The following is a 14,725-nucleotide window of genomic DNA, read 5'->3' as shown; positions in this document are numbered from 1 at the left end:
TCCCATCAACTCCCCTTTCACTTCTCATTCCAGTAGTGTACCGGAGTCAATGAAAGTGTGATCAGTGGTTAATTTAGCGAGTCTTTATTAGACCCACTAAATCGACTCCCAGGGGATCGATCACCGAAGCATTAATCATTTGGCAAGTGCTGACCTTCCCTTATAAAAATCTTAAAGGTGGCGGGGGAATGCATGACTTGGTTCAGAATATCTGAAATGGAAGTGCTATTTTCAAATGTCGAGCATTTCTAAAATGTAATCTGTACTGCTGTTGATGGATTGCCTTCTTCGCCTCTTTTACTAATTAGCTGCTTACTTACTAATACTTGCTCATTTTCTATGATTTTGGTTCTCATTCTTGCTCAGCTCTAATGGCACTCCATATACTACCCCCATTGTTCCAGTTGATACTGTAGTAGCTGGCAACTTATTTTAATTTACCCTAGCATTTTCATTTTTAGCAGTTTCAAACGGTTCTTTATTTTTACATACAACTAAAATGTCCCCATCTTGCAGCCTTTTGGCTCTTACTATATCCCCTATGCTTTTTAAAATCCAGCTACTTTCACATAGTTAATGTCACCTAAAACATATTTTCTATAGCTAGGAATTTCTAGGATTGGGTTGCTCAAACCAGCCAACTAGAGCAGCCCCTGCTTATGTTGGGCCCTGAGGGGCTGGAGCAGTCCCCTGCCCAGAGCGGGTAGAGAGCTGCCCCAGCCCCTACAGTTGACTGGAACTGGTAAACATTACCATTTACGGTGATGATTACTGATTAGTCAGTTAACTGGATAGCCTTTCACATCCCCATTGAGAACCCTGAAAACTTGTGTCTATGTTCTTTATATCCATGGGTATCCTCATCCACTGATACAGATGCAGATATATCTGTGACTCATTTTTTGCAGATATAGATGCAGAAAAGGATACAAATGTTGTATCCATGAAGGACTCAAGGTTCCTGTTCACACTCCCTGTCAGTAACTGACCCTGCCTAGCAACCAAATTTGGTGATGAATCTTGATTATGCACCACCTGACGCACATTATGCATATGCTAAAAAGGGGGCTGGTCATCATAGGTTTCATGGATACTAATAGATGGTCTTCATGAGGGATGAATTAGTGAAAGAGGAATCAAAGTAATCTTCATTTGCTTTCATTAGCTAAGAAAGGCTGGTGTCTGACTAAGATTCTGTAACACAGACTTCCTTTAGTGAGCCCTTTTCCTATTTCATGCTGCTCTTTAACAACCACAGAATTTATATTACACTTATATTTTTTTAAGAGTCATTGGCTCAATCCACAGATAATTGATAAGGACATGAAAGCTGCATATCTGTGAGTACAAATCTCAGAGTAATCTATACTCTGTGCAGGACAGAAAACCATGGAAGTCACATCAGCACAGACTCTCTGGGATTTACCTCTGAATGTGTCCCTTACTGCTTACCAGAATAGTTTTGGTAAGCCATAAAGGAGGCCACAGACTGATCAGTGCAATTTTTCTCAATAGCTTTTTATATATACCTTGTGTGAATGAGGGAAGGATTTGCACAATTCTTAGTTTTCTTGCAGCTCTAACCTGAAGCACCATATTTCACATTTCCTAGACAGGCCTTTCTAAGGCTGTCATCTTGAAAATGGAAAAACCTAAGCTGGAAAAACCTACGCTGTCTCAGGGAAGAACTCAAATCTTATTGAAGTCCAATTCTTTTCCTCACATGGACAAAACTGTGTCCCAAAGAGATTTCTTTCTCCTCAATTTACCGTTTTTAATTAAATGAGATAAATTTGGCTTCACTGACAAAGATAACTCTTGTGTTGATGTATCTCTGTTGTACAGGCAGACATTTCTGAAGGCTTGTCCACACTAGCAACAAAACAGTGGGACCATTTACAATGCAATCCAACTTTTGTCAGGAAAAACATCCAGTTTTAGTGACAAAAAACTTCCACCTTGTGAGAGACTTTTGTATTTCATCCTCCCTTTTCTGCCAACAAAGAGTCAGTGTGGACTCTGCTGTTTGGTTTTTTTTAGAGAATTGGCTGCCCAGTATCCCACAATGCTTGCCCTAATAGCTGTGCTCAGTGTTTTGTGATCTCTGCTGCCCTGCAGGCAATCATTCCTCCCTTTCAGAGCTCCCAGAAACATCTGACAGCTGAGTGAACTGCTCCATTTGGGGAACAAAGATCAAATCATTGGAATGCTTCTGATCTGCCCTACCAGTAACACAGCCTCAGTCAGACTGCTTCTGCAGAGGAAAGGCTGGAGAAACTGCAGTGCTGCTTTTGACATTCCTCACAGATCTGGGAAGGAATCCCAAGAAGGGCAGGGGTGAGCTCTGCCTTCCCATAACACTGCACTGTGGGATGCTTACCCACATGGCTTTGCTCTATCTGTCAATGGGGGAGCTAGGAATGTGGCCATGAAATGTTGACAATGGGAGGCAGAAAAATCAGTTTGATCGGCTTTTTATTTTTGGAGACTTTTGCAAGTCAACAGCGCTTTAGTCACAAAATCCTACCAGTGCAGACACAGCTTGTTGACTGGATGTGGCTCCAGGCCATCTCCCATCTCTCACACACCGCCACCCAGGCCCTTTGGCTCAGCTCTCTGTGTAATCAGCTTTTACTGATGTTATGTTAGTTGTTTCTTTTTCTATTCTTGCTCTTTTAGGATTGGAGTAAGATGGTCAAATGACTTCTACAAATGTTATGATTGTAAATGTATGAAGTCCCTTTTTCACAACTTGATATTAATGTGAATATACTGCGCATCTTGGGGTGGGCCACAAAAGTTTGTTTACCACCTATACTTAGATATCATCCTGTGCCATTAGGTTCTGAAAAGAGCTCTGAAACTCCCTGCTATTCTCTCTCACAAAATTCTTTATCAGAAAACAAAGGCTTGTCACATCCTCAAATCTATAATTATTTTCATATCCTCAGGAAAATGCAATAGAATAATGACAGTTTTTTACATTTTAGGATTACTTAACATGGTATATCTGCACCTGTAATTATTGTACCCTGCATGTAATATTGCAGTTAAAACACTGAAGCTAGTAAAAAGAGTGTAGATGAGTGGTAATTCAAATATTTTTAGACCAGTTCTCTTGCATAATATAGCACATAGGTTGTTCCTACATTAATTCCTGCTTCAAGTCTAACAGATGTGATTGAATTAGAGCATATTTTCAGGAAAAAATATCCAGTCCTTTAAGAATCCTTGGTACATTGTTCCAGTGACTACTCACTTTCCATATTAAAAATATGTACCTTTATGTTTAATACGAACTCAGCTAACTTCAGCTTCCTGATTCTTGTTCTTGTACCCATGTCTACTAAAATGAAGATCATTTTATTATCAATTTCTGTTGCTTATACAGGTACTTATACAATGTGATCAAATGACCCCTTAAATCTTTGCTATGGTAAACTCCACAGGGTAAGCTCAGAAGCTCTTACTGTAGCGAATGACTTCCTTTCTGAATGCTCTTCAATTTTTCAACATTCATCTTGAAGCAATAAAAAGATGTGCTGATGCAGGATGCTACATATAATGGCTGTAATTAACTGCAACGTAATATAGGAGGTACAGTCTTTGAACATGAAATGAAGCTATGGTTAAATTTGTATACTGGATAACCTTGCCCATGCCATAATCTAGTCAATTTCAGAATGATCTGGTGGTTCCAATACAGGTCTAATGGCCAGAGACTCCTCAATTCTAATTTTACATCTGAAACCTCTCTTTATGGCTTTGTGTGTCACTTAAGCTTTCTGATTTATTTTCCCTATCTCTAAAATATAGGAAAAATATTTAATCTACCTCACACAGATATAGAAGTTCATTAATTAATATTTGTGAAGTCCTCTGAAAAATGGAAGCCACTCTTTTACTGTTACAGAAACTTAAATCTAGAGGAGACATATTTCAACACAGCATTACAAGTGGCTAAACATAAGTGAATTAAGAGATTCAATAGCGTGACAGCTGTATGTTTCACCCAGAGGCATAATCACATATACATTACTTTTTTACATTAAAGAAATATGCTATACTTTGGCTCCTTACTTGGTTATGTGGCTATTAACTGAGCATGACTGTTAACACATCTACAGAATTTAATTAAGTAAATTCCCCAATGATATGAATGAGCAGTAAAAATTATCTTAAAACTGTAGAACATACTTTCCAAACCATAACACATGACATTTATTTACCTGAGGGGGAAGATATTCTTTATACTTGCTCCATACAGGAATATTTACCACTTAATGCATATTTTAACGTTAAATTCATTTAATCACAAATAAGAAGAGTCTTGTCCTCACTGGAGGCCCCTGCAATCTAAAATTTCCCCTGTTTTGCAGATGGTAAAGGGATATTAAAAAGATATTAAAGCCATAAGGAGAGGACTGATTTTTTTCTATATGAACTTTTTTTTATTTTCTCATGCTACTTTGAAGATTGACTCATTGCATGTTTGTAGAAGAGGTTGGTTGCAGTATTTTAAATGGGGGCTGGCATATCTCATGTTATTCCTCCTCTGAGTACTGTGATCTCATTGACCAAAATGTGGCAACTAACCAATGAGGCAACAGGAAAAATTGTATGAAGTGTATTCATCCTAGGACTCTCTGATCTAAAAGAATGTCTTTATATGGTTTGAACATAAACAGCCTACAAGAAATGATATGTTGAATATAAATATTACTCAGGGGAATATATTTGATTGGCCTCTTCAACTTCTGTGCCAAATCATGGTACCTGAAAGTTTGAATTCACGTTAGTGATAATCTATACAACTGATTTCCACAACAGCTGTTGAGTAGAAAGGTTTCAAAGAATTACAAATTGATATGTTGTCATGAAATTTATGTTTATAGTGCATATTTTAAGAAATTCTTTCAGGATAACAACTATACTTTTCATCACAGGAAAGAGAAGGTTACTCACTTTGTGCAGTAACAGAGGTTCTTCGAGATGGCTGGCCATGTGGGTGCTCCATCTTAGGTCTTGCTGGCACCATTGCTCATCTAGACAGAGAGTGTCCCTGTGGGTGCTCCACCTTAGGTAACTATATAGCAGTACCCATGCTAGGAGGCAGATGCTTCAGTTAATAATCGTGTTGGGCTTTGATGAGGACTGTTAATCCAAATTCCGTGCCCCTTTTCAGGTAACTGTCCAGGGCATAACGTCTAGCAAAAGTGTGTGCAGAAGAACATGTTGCGGCTATACAAATGTCCTTCAGATTAATGCTGCTAAGGTAGGCCGCAGAGGTTGCCATGGCCCTTGTAGAATGCACTCGCAAATTGCAGCGGGGGCTGCTGGTTAAAACTGATTTAAGCCAGGTAGATACAGTCTATGATCCACTTGGAAAGTCTCTGTGTCGAGATTTGCATGCCCAATCACCTTTTTAGCGATGCAGATTAAAAGTCTGTTAGTTTTATGAATTGCCTTTGTCCTCTCTAGAGAAAAAAGGCAAGCACAGAGCGCATACCATACAGGTCTGAGTTTCCAACACACTAATGTGGAGGAAGTGCTTATGGAACTGCCATTGTCCTTGGACTGTGAGGGAGCCTGAATGTGCTCCCCACTCTACAAGGGAAACGTCCATCGTGATTGCAGCCATCAGGGGACTTCTGCAGAAGGTTACCCCAGCGCACAGATTTTTTTGATCTGCCAACCACTCTAATGAGCACTTGATCCTGTGTGGGGACAATATCAGTTTGCTGATAGAGGTGTAATGGGGTCTGTACACCATTCAGAGCCATTGCTGTATCGATTTCATATGCTACCTGGCATGTGACACCACAGCTGTGGCCACTGCCATGTGGCCTAGAAGTTGTAGGCAAGTTCTTACAGGAACTTGTGAGCTGGATTGCAGCACTTCGATGAGGTGCTTGAGCGTTTAAAAGCGGTGGTACGGGAGAAGGGCCGTTGCCTGAGTGCAGCTGAGATAGGCTCCTATAAACTCTATGGTCTGAGCTGGTTAGAGCTTGCATTTGACTAGGTTGGTTTGGAGTCCTAGAATCTGGAATAAGGACATGGCCTGGGAGACTGCCTCGAGGGCCTCCTGGAGAGTGGGAACTCTGATCAGACATTCGTCAAGGCAGGGGAATATAGATGCACCTCATTCACAGAGGTAGACTGCCACTACCGCAATGAGTTTTGAGAAGATCCTTGGGGCTGTGGAAAGTCTGAAGGGCAGCACTGTGTATTGGAAATGTGCTGTGCCCAGAATAAACCTCAGATATTTGCAATGTGCAGGATGCATGGATATGTGGAAATAATCATCCTGGAAGCTGAGAGTCAATAGCCAGTCCCCTTCGTTTAGGGCTGGTATTATGGTAGCTAAAATCACCATCTTGAAGCGTTCCCTCCAAATGTGGCGGTTGAGTTTCCTGAGACTGAGAATTGGATTCCAACCTCCTGATTTTTTTGTTGTGAGGAAATAATGGGAATAGAAGCTTCTGTTTCTGTGATGCTGAGGTACCGGTTCTATGGCACCAAGGTGGAGAAGACCGTGGATCTCATGAAGTAGAATGCTCTTTGTGAGATGGTTCCCTGATGGGAGATGGGGAGGGAAGATGGATGGAAGGGAAGTTGGTAAAAGGAATGTAGTATCCCACTCTTACGACTTCTAGCACCCACTTTTCGGTCGTGATGGCTGACCATTGGTGGAAGAGGGTAGGAGACATTGGTGGAAAAATAGTTAGGATTGAGGCGGTTCCATAGGAAGGGGTTGTATCGGGCTCTCGACCTGACCTTCAAAATGTTTGCCTGGAGATAGATGGCTGAGACGTGGCTGGCTGGTCAGCGGATTGTCCGCATTTGGTTTGACGTTGTTTCCTCCTATTGTCGAAGTGCCTCTGAGTCTGATTAAAAAATAGAATTTGTACCTGTGATTCAAGTATCTATTGTGTTTGTGCTTTGCTGCAGGGACATGGATCCCAAGGATTTTCAGTGTTGTTCTAGAATCCCTGAGCGAATGGAGGGATGCATCAGTTGAGTCCACGAACAGCTTTGATCCCTGGAAGGGGAGATCCTCTATTGTGGCCTGTACCACCTGAGGAAAACCTGACAGGTGGAGCCAGGAGGACCTCCTCATGACAACAGCTGTCACAATGGACCGTGAGGCTGCGTTAGATGCATTGAGGGTGGCTTGAAGGGCCATATGGGAGATCAACATTCCCTCCTTTATACTGGCAGAGAACTGTTGTTTCTTATTCTGTGACAAGTTATCAATAAGAAGGAATAGCTGTTCAAAGCTGTGGGTGTATTTAGCTAACATGGCTGTATAATTCAATATACATAGTTGAAGCTAGGCTGAGGAATAAGCTTCCTTTCCCATAAGATCTAACCACTTCCACACTTTGTCATACGGGGTAGTATGTGTTGCACTCTGTTTACCCGTTTGGTTGACAACATCCTTCACTATAGAGTTGTGGGAAAGATGAGAAAAAAAAGAAGTCCATATCTTGTGGCACTGCATAGTATTTGCAGTCAGATCTCTTCCATCTGCCATATAATCTTGCATCTGCCATATAACCTTGGCAGAGTTGAAAAGGGAAGGATTTATAGTCAAGGCCAGTTTGGAGGTTGGCATGGCGTGGAGAATGCTGGTCAGTTAGTGTTGGGTCTCAGGGAAGCTGACCAGAGACACCTCAAGAACGTCAGCTACTTGTTTAAAGAGCTCTTGAGAAAATCAGAAGTCATCACCCACCGTAGGAGACGGGGGCATAAAGGTGTCGTCAGAAGAAGAGGAAGATATGTGGGTTGCACTGTGAAAGGAGACTGATGATTCCTTGTCACTGGAAGCAATCTCCTCCTCCTCTTGGTAGAGCGACCTGTCAATGGTTGGCATGGATGATGCTCTGGAAGCAGGGGCTGTTGGCGTGAGCTGCTGACCCTGTACCTGGTGTTAAACCTGATACAGAGCCCACAGGTCCCAACAAGACCAGTTGGAGGGAAGAGGCATGGGAAGAGACAACCATTGTAGAGATTGTTGCTGAGCTCCTGGCAATTTCGGTGGTTGAGGCTGTTTTGGGGAAGAATGCCTTGGAGAATGGGTACCAACCACCAAATCATCTTCATCGTTGTTCAACAAAGGTGGTGCCAAAGGTGCAGTAAGCGAACACAGGAAGTTGCTGGATGCAGGGGTGCTCTTGGTGCCGAACAGAGGTGTTGTGGGCACCGAGGATACCTTCAGCTCCTTCTCTGTAGTGAATGATGCTGACCCTGGCGTATGTGGTGCCAAGAGAAGCTGGGGTGGAGCTATGATTACAGTCTGCGGTGCCAATGGTACCGAGTGAGAGGGTGTTAGTACCACATGCTTGTGGAGCCTTGGTGTTGGAGGCGGCATAAGTGCTGACGGTACCGCATGCGGCTTCACTTTCTTTGGTGCCAGCAGTGCCACAGTGGAGGCCAGCTTGATTTTTTGTTTTCATGGTGCCGACGCAGGCAGCATTGACGCCAATGGAGCTGATTTTGCATTGGCCTTGTCTGACGGTTTGGAAGGCTTATGTAAGTCCTTCGACCCTCAGAAACCATTGGGATCTGACGGTCCTGGAACCTCCCTTTACGGAACCCTGGTAGGCGTTGAAGCAAGGAGCAGTTTAGATGCTTGCTCCCGTTTTTTGAGGGAGAGTCACCTTTGCTGGAGGAATGCAACCTCTTACTGTTCTGGTCAGAGGAAGAGCCCCTCAGTGAGATGCTGGCCAGTGCTGACTTTTCAGACATGGCCTGGGGGTGATGGTTGGCATGGGGGAGACGAGTGCTCCAGGTTGGAAGCTGGTCTCACCGTATTTTCTAGCAAGAGAAGTTTCAATTGGAGCTCCCGTGCCTTCCTTGTGCAAGCTGTGAGTTGTTTGCAGTGCTCGCACTATGCTGTGATGTGTGCCTGACCAAGTGTCCCGCAAAAGACAACACAAAAGTACTGCACCCTAAAAAGGGGTGTGCTCAGTCTCTGTAGTCTGTGTGGACAGCGTCTGTCAGGCATTGGAGCCTGTGTCATTGCGAGTCCATTGTCCTGTACTGAAGGGTCAGAAACCAGTGTCGTCCACCCATCAGCAGCAGCTGTTCCAGCCTGTCATCACCGGAAAGGCATAGGAACCTCGCATAACCATGGTGGGTTCTCACACTGTGCTGTAGCGAAGGTTCAGCTTCGGTGGATCTGAGATACACCAAACAGGGGTCATTGGTTTCTATCTGCCTTCGGGCAACAACACCATTCCCGAAGTACTCTGCTGTTGCAAAGGCTCAGTGAGGACTGGGAACTGTGCCACCACCCAACATCTCCCTTGGCTCCTGTGGTGAACACCTGGGATTCCACCAAGGGCAATCAATTCAATCTGCAAGGGATCACTTGCTGTTCCTCCCTGAAGGCTTATCAAAGCCTAAAGTTAGTAGGTCACAAGCCCTGTCACCATCATCAGCGGCACAGAGACTCTGTAAAGTGTGTGTACCTTGCCTGTATTGGGGATCTTTCTGTCTGTCTTTTCTTCTATTTTGGGGTGGAGGTTAGATTTTATTGATTGGTGATTCTTGGTATTGTTTCATGCACTTGTCAATTTAAATTCTATAATATATTAGTAAACAATCTGGACTCTGAGGCTGTGTCTACACTGCACCCCTTTTCCGGAAAAGGGATGCAGATTAGATACTTCGGAATTGCAAATCCGCGGTGGATATTTCTTATTCCTACTTGAAAGTATCATTGAAAGTAGGAATAAGAAATCCTACAGAAAAGGGCTTATTTTCCGGAGAATCGCGTCTAGACTGGCGCTTTTTTCTGGCTTATCCCCAAGCTGGAAAAAAGCGGCAGCCATGTAAATGCAAATGCCGCGGGGGATATTTAAATCCCCCACAGATTTGCAATTCCGAAGTGTCTAATCTGCATCCCTTTTCCGGAAAAGGGGTGCAGTGTAGACACAGCCTGAGTGTTTCTTTGGACTATCCAACCACTGATTAGATAAGGTACTGTCAGGGCCTCCCTTCTGACAACCAGAGCACATATCACCACAGATCAGATCCTTATTCCAAATTCTAAATTTTCATTCTAAATTTGCTTGTTACTGAGACTCTGGGGTAACAACCCCTAGCTTGCTGCGTGATGGTACAATGAGACGTGAAGGTGTGCACTGATGACCACGTCACTGCTCAGCAGATGTCCTGAATTGGTACATGCACAAAGTAAGCACGTAATGAAGCCTAGTAGAGTGGGCCCTGATCAGCGCTGCAGCTGGGTCCTTGTCAACTCACAGTTGTGCATATGGATACAGGAAGAGATCCACTTAGAGAGTCTCTGGGAGTAAATCGGGGAACCTCTCTCTCACTCCACATAGGCCACAAAGAGCTGTGTGGACTTGCAAAGGGCCTCGTCCTTTCCATGTAGAAGGCCAGCACTCTTCGAATGCGCAATGTGTGGAAGCGTCTCTCCTCATTGGTCGCATAAGGCTTGGGATAAAAGGCTAGCTGAAAAGTGTCCTGTTTCACATGGAAGACTACCTTAGGAAGGAAGGCTGGATGAGGGAGCAGCTGGACCTTACTTTTGAAAAACCAGGTATGCAGAGGTTTCAATATCAGGGCTTGAAGCTCAAACACGCTTTTAGTCAAAATGATTGCAATCAGGAAGGCCGTCTTGAAAGAAAGCAACAACATAAGGAATGTGCCCAAAGGCTCGAACAATGTTCCCGTGAGCTGCATCAAGACCAAATTTAAGTCTCACTATGGGAGAGGAGGTAGTCACCTTGGCTGAACAGCCCACTTGTGGTGAGAGGATAACTCTCTGCTGAGACAGTCCGCAATTGTTTTCCATACCCCTGGAAAGTGATGCACCTCTAGCACGATACCATAAAGGACATGGAACTCTCAAAGCCTCATTGCTTCCCTGCAGAGCTCTGGGGAATGCCCCTGCCCCTTTTGTATAAGTAGTACATGGTGTTGATTAGAACACCTAACCATTCTGTCCACAAGGTTAGGGAGAAACACACCACACATGTTTCTGATCACACTGAGTCTTTTATATTTATGTGGAGTGATTTCTCCTGAACAAACCAAACCCCTTAATTTTGAAGGGTTCTCATGTGGGCTCCCCAATCGCAATCCGAAGTGTCGGCTACTAGTTCCCTCAAGTGTGGTTGAGGATGGTGAATAGGATGCCCAACATTATGGGTTCTGTCTTTGTCCACCATTCTAGGGCCCTCAACACATGGGGTGAGACTGTTACCACCCTACTGAGGGAGTGTTTAGCTGGTACGTACAGTGATGCCACCCACAATTGAAGGTGCCTCATCCTGAGTCTGGCTGGGGAACAACACATGTACAGATGGGCATGTGCCCAGAATCTGTAGACACACCCTTGCAGTGGTCAAGGGTACAAAAGTGAGTTGCTGCAGGAGGGTCAGTGGGGCCACAAGCCTCTCTTGAGAGAGCGATGCTCTAGCTGTGGTAGATTTCAAGACTGCTCCTATGAACTCTATTCTTTGTATTGGCACAGAGACTTTTTCTCGTTTATCAATAAGCTGAGATGGTGCCACATGTCCTGAAGTAGACTTACATTGCACTGGACCTTGAGCCTCGACTCAGGAGGTTAAATCGTTTGAGGTCTTTCTTCTTTGATGTAGTCAGACCCCTGACCCATGCTTCAAAATTGTGGTTTGGTTCCCAATGTTTGGGATGGGGCCTATTCCGACTGGTATTGTCTACACTTAAGGAGGTCTGCTTCGGTTTCTGCCCATTGTTATATGGTCTTGACTGAGGTGGGTTATATTAGTATGAGAGTGGCCTCTCTTGGGAGTGGGAAGAAAAAAAAAAGATCATCAAAAGGTAGGTCTTCCATTTTGATTGGCAGGTACTTAGGGATGCCAGATGGGGAAAGCCATGAAGCCCTATGTATTACCAGTACAATGGCTGTAGTGAAGGCTGCCATGTCAGACATATCCAGAGATGATTGAAATGCCATTCTAGATACTAGCTGTCCCTCTATAAAGACCAAGTTAAAGTCTGCACCTCTGTCCTCATGGACAGAGATGTGAGAGGTAAGTTAAAAAATAGTGCTGTTATCGTTAGAGTCATAACTAGCAAGAAGAGCAATGTAATTTGTTATTCTGAATTGCAAAGGGGATGATGTGTAGATCTTTCAACCCAGGAGGTCATATCATTTGAAGTCTCTCTCTCGTGGTGTGAACCAGTATTGGGATTGTTTTGCCTGTGGGTCGCTGCTTCAGCCATGAGGGAGTTAGGCTGTGGGTCAGAGAACAAGAAGATTACACTGTTGACCAGTACATAATACTTTTATTCCATCCCCTTACATGTTGGTGGAACAGAAATAGGTGTCTGGCATATGGGTTCCAGTATAGAAAAATCAATTTTAATGTCACCAAAGATTGAAGTATTTTCAGGAGTTTGTGTTGTGTATCCTGCACTTTCTCCAAGGAGAAGTCCTAACTGATTACCACTCTTATGAGCAATTCTTGAAACTGCTAAAAATCATCTGCCTATGTTGGTAGGGGTAGCATGACAGCTTCATCTGAGGATGGTGAGAAATCAAGTTCTGGTGATTTGGCTTCAGGTCCAAGCTCCTCCTCAACTTTCTTGTGTAGAGCCTCCATAGTCCTGTATGTGGACAGAGCTTGGGGACCCTGGTACAGAGCGAATCTGTGTTCTGAATGCAGTAGAGAATCCTTGCAGGAGCCAAACTTCTTTCTTAAACCAGGGGATTCCATCACGTGCACATACAAACCCATCCTAAAAATTTTGTGAGGTAACAGTTGTGTGTGAACGTCCCACCCAGGCACTGCTACCAATGTTCTCCAATCAATGGTGGTGGAACGCACTGCACTGCCTTCTGGAATGAAGCATCCACCGATAAAACACTCAAAGAACAGTTATTATTGAAAAATGTTTTACAGCAGATATTAACTACTTTCAACTCCTTTGCATTAGAAGGTGAAAATGTGTTTGTTCCTCAAATGCTTAAATTGAATAACCTTCCTTGCAAATGTCTTCTATCTAAATGCAAGCCTTCATATAACTGCTTGATATGATTGTTAAATGAGTATGTTTCATATACAAACATAGCATAGATGCTAGAACTGATGACTTATGGCTTCTTACATTGGCAATTAGAATATAGACATATTTATATTAAATGCAAGTTAGTTATCCCGTAATGCTTAAGCAACTCCTTAAGCAAACTGAAAAACAAAACTTGGACAAAACCTTATCTGATAACTTGGAAAAGATGATGATGTATCTGCATGAGGTTTTGTTTTGTTTTTCATTAAGTGATAGATTTCCACTACATATAGCTAAATTCAGCAAAGCACTGAATTTAGCTGTATGAAGTGGAAATCTATTAGCTTCATGAAAAAACTTGTGCAGATACAGACACCATCTTCCTTTCCAAGAGCAAACAGACATCATACCAAATGCACTTATTTGATAACTATTAGGGTTTACAAATTCTCACAGAATTATTTATATTTTAAAAAAAGACTAATTTGGTGATAAAATTTTGTTTTGAATGAGTCAAAATTGTTATTTTCCCTGCAAAGTTTTCAATTCTTATTAAAATGTGGTATAACTAAAGACATATTTCAGAAAATGGACTAAATAAAAGAAACAGATCAAATTAATGTTAAGGATGTGCTGAGAATTTCCTGCCATAAAGACAAAAGTAATTAGACCAATGAATTCCAAAATCCCAGTAAGTTGCACATCTGTCTAGCTAAAGCTCTGTTGGGACCTATTCTCTAGCTGGTGACTGGCAAAGCAACAGCCTAAACCAGGCACCTCTCCCCCAGGCCTGAAAGCAAATTTGACCCAGCTCCAGCTCCCTCTGCTATGGCCCACCTGCCATAGCTAGAGCCCCTGGGCAGTTGGAGCAGCTTGGATCCTCACCTGCTACAGCCAGAGCACCCTGGATCCCCACCTGCCATGGCTGAGGTATCCCAGACCATGGTCCAGGCAGCCCAGAGCCCAACCACACTCCTGTTGTGAACAAAGCAGCCTGGCCGGGGAGCCCCCATACACACCGGCACCCCAACCTCTGCACTAGCCACACCCCAGTGCCCACAACCCCAGAACCATTGCACCCCAACTCTGTCCTAGCCCTGAGCCCCTTATCTACAGCCCCACTCCAGAGTCCACACCCTCAGACAGAGCCTTTGAACCCTAACCTTTTCTTCCACCCAAGTTCCTCATACCCAGATCCAACCCAAAGCCTGTACCCCCAGACAAAGCTATACCCCAACCCTCTACCCCAAGACTCAGTCCCCTTCTATGCTCAGAACCACCTGACACCTCTTCCGCCATATTAATTTTGTTATGTGCACAAAAATGAGAGTCATTGTCAGCACATTGTTGCACATCACTTCCATGTTAGTTCACATAAAATTCATTCCACAAAAGGGTGGGGAAAATTAGAGGAAATACTGCATCCTAGTGCATATATGTTAGGAGACTGTATAGTGACTGGATGGAAATATTGCCAAGCCAATTCCATAAAGATGTTTAGACAATGAAAGACAGAGGCTGATATGTGAATTTAGCAAACCCTGCAAGAGACATGAACTTTCTTCTTTAGTGAGATTTTGGAAAAAGAAAAATACAAGTCTATCTGAATTACACAGGCAACCAGCAGCACTCTCCTCAGAACCCTGTCCTAAGTCAACATGGCAGCATCTCTACAAGCAAAACAGCAGGAACAATC

The 14,725-nt window shown here is 43.4% G+C and overlaps 1 protein-coding gene across 11 annotated transcripts in view; it reads right to left on the bottom strand.

The window, feature by feature from the left end:
• Nucleotides 1-14,725, bottom strand: part of CCDC91 (coiled-coil domain containing 91) — a 518,367-nt gene that overhangs the window by 371,078 nt on the left and 132,564 nt on the right. The window lies entirely within an intron of this gene.

Source organism: Pelodiscus sinensis, chromosome 1 (genome assembly GCF_052426305.1).
Source record: "Pelodiscus sinensis isolate ZL-2025 chromosome 1, ASM5242630v1, whole genome shotgun sequence".
Lineage (NCBI taxonomy): Eukaryota > Metazoa > Chordata > Testudines > Trionychidae > Pelodiscus > Pelodiscus sinensis.
The sequence above is the reverse complement of the archived record's forward strand: the minus strand, read 5'-3'. Positions and strand labels throughout refer to the sequence as shown.